The sequence below is a fragment of the Pseudophryne corroboree genome, chromosome 4 (assembly GCF_028390025.1).
Source record: "Pseudophryne corroboree isolate aPseCor3 chromosome 4, aPseCor3.hap2, whole genome shotgun sequence".
NCBI classification, from domain to species: Eukaryota; Metazoa; Chordata; class Amphibia; order Anura; family Myobatrachidae; genus Pseudophryne; species Pseudophryne corroboree.
In genome coordinates, this window is record NC_086447.1 from 293,285,111 (window position 1) to 293,288,003 (window position 2,893).

Genomic DNA, 2,893 nt, shown 5'->3' on the forward strand with positions numbered 1-2,893 from the left:
GCATTCCAACCCTATAACCCCCATTTTTAATTTCCTACCCAAAATCCATAAATGCCAGTCCAATCCACCTGGGTGACCTATTGTTGCACCTAACTTATCGGAATATGTGGATGTATTTTTAAATCCTTACATTAAGAAACTACCATCTTCCCTTAAAGACACTACCATGGTACTGAATGAGCTGAGATCAATAGAATGGAGAGACTCCTACTTATGGGTGACCATAGATGTCCAATCATTGTACACCTGCATTGAACATCAGAAAGGAATCACAGCATGCAGAGAATATTTGAGCAAAGACACCTCCCTTACATAAATCCACAGAAATGTTATTTGTGATATAATGAACTTCATTCTAAGTCGCAATTACTTTAAATTTTTAGATACATTTTATTTACAGAGCTGTGGTACCCTATGGGAACTATATTTGCACCAAGTTTCGCCAACTTATTCATGGGTCAGTGGGAGGAGAATCATGTATATACCACATACTTTTATGAGGAACTTGTCATCTTTTACAAAAGATACATTGACGACATTTGTAATCATATGGAATGGTAGTACTGAATTATTCATGGATTTTTTTTTAATTTTACAAGTCAACAACATGAATTTATCCTTCACTTTTATCTTAAACAAAATCTCCATTGAATTTCTGGACCTGATCCTAATAGGAGATGGAGTGATGGTGTCCACAAAAAAACCATATCAAGGAGGTGGACAAGAACAGTTATCTCTACTACAAGAGTAGTCACTCCAAAAAATGGAGAAACAATATTCTGTACTCCCAATTTCATAGGATAAGGAGAAACTGCAACAAAACAGATGACTGTGAGGAACAACTGGAAATCTATAAGAGAAAATTTGAATAAAAGATATAGACAAAGGCCATCTTGGAAGAAGCAATTACCAAAACTAAATACCTGGAGAGGAATGACCTGTTAAACTACAAGAAAAAGGTGGAGAAGAATGAGTCTGTTGCTTTCATCACCACATACAGTTGCCATGAGAACACTATCAGGACCTCTTTGAGAAACCATTGGGATATACTCCTCATGGACCCAGTACTTAAAGAGTTTCTCCCAGCCAAACCAGAGATCATATTCCGTAAATCCAAGAACCTCAAAGACATCCTCGCACCAAGCATGTTACGTGAATTATCCTTTGGAAACATCCATTGCTCTCTCTCAAAGTGTGTAGGAGCCTATAAATGTGGACACTGTAACATCTGCAAGTACCTCAATCCAAACAGGAAAACTTTTAGCAATACAGATAACACCCAGGAATTCAAAATAAAAGAATTTATGAACTTTAATACTACATCAGTTATATACCTACTGGAATGCACATGTCATAAAAAATATGTGGGGAAAACAAAAAGAACATTGAAAATTAGGATCCAGAAGCACGTCCGCAACATTAAAAACAAACTGGATACTCATTTGATATATAGACATTTCAAGCATTAACATAATTCAAACCCAGAAGAGATGTCCTTCAAGGCCATTGAACATGTGTTAAGCAGAAAGAGGGGTGGAGATCTGGCAAAAAAGTTATCCCTATGAGAGATGTTTTGGATTTTCCAATTGAAAACTACATATCCCATGGGCTTTAAGGAAGGATATGAAATTGCATCATTCCTATAAAGGAGTCATTTAGTTCAAGTACTATCTGTTATTTCCCTCACTCACGTGCACTTGACACCACCTCTGCACTTATTATAACCTTTTTCCTTTTCTGTTATTATCATCACTTCCTATATATATGGTATTCTACATGATTTGCATAATAAAATATGAAGATTGGGATACTATTGGATTGAGTCTTTTTGCCGTAACATACAGTCATACCACACTGGTCATATGCCCAATTCCGTCCGATCTTGGAAGCTAAGCAGTGTTGGGCTCAACCAGTACCTAGTGGAGAACCACTTGGGAAATTGAGTACTGTACAAGGTGGCCCATACGGGCTCATAATAGTATTTATATACTCAATATGAATAAGAATATAATTGGATCCACGGTTATTATAATATCTATTAACCTCATCTCACTTAACTACTATTAAGATTTAAATACTTGATTAGTATTCACTTATAGTAATATGCACCAGCACTTTGGTTATACTCCTAACCTTAGCTAATAAGCATTGTAACAATTCTTTAGACTAAGATTTATCACTAATTTATAGTTCACCTTTTTCCTCCTATGTATTTTTATCTGGTCTTAATATTTCCACACCATTAGCTTTATAATTAACGAGTGGTATATAATTAATAGGTATAATTACCTATTCTTATCTCTTATCACTCTTTTCTTGCAAAATAATATCTCCCAAAAATCAGTATACAACTGATTCATGTATTGGCATATAACTCTCATACATGCCTTTTTATCTATATTTATTTCACACAAGCTGTTTTATTAATAATGATAAGTACAATAAAATATCCATAGTCCCATTATTATACTAGTAATATAGACTATCTCAGCCAGCACTGAATAGAATGCATGAGACCATTACTAAAAGCTTTGTTTCTTTTCTATGAGCTGCTTCGGATTTTGGGAACAATCCTCAACAAAGTCTGCAATCGCGGGTCTCCAGTAAGATGGCCGCCGCTACCATTGATCTCTGCAGGCACCTGTACTTGACTGAATGATGCCGCATCCCGCCGCTGCTGGAAGTGGGGCACAAACACTGAACAGACAGGGCCGGAAGTGTAGCATGATGAGTACACACTAAAGTCATACTGCTTGTCCACCGGAAGTGGGGCAAGCGGCGCATGCGCATTACCAGGCTAAGGACACAGGAAGTGTGGCAGAAGTGACGTCGGTCACTGTTTAGAACATCAATTCGTTATTTTTGAGGTTTTTAATGTTCGTTTTTTAGTCTA

General features: G+C 36.6%; 1 pseudogene; it reads left to right on the forward strand.

The window, feature by feature from the left end:
• The first annotated feature begins 1,836 nt into the window (after window positions 1-1,836).
• On the forward strand, window positions 1,837-1,955 carry LOC134913021 (5S ribosomal RNA; annotated as a pseudogene).
• Window positions 1,956-2,893: the final 938 nt, after the last annotated feature.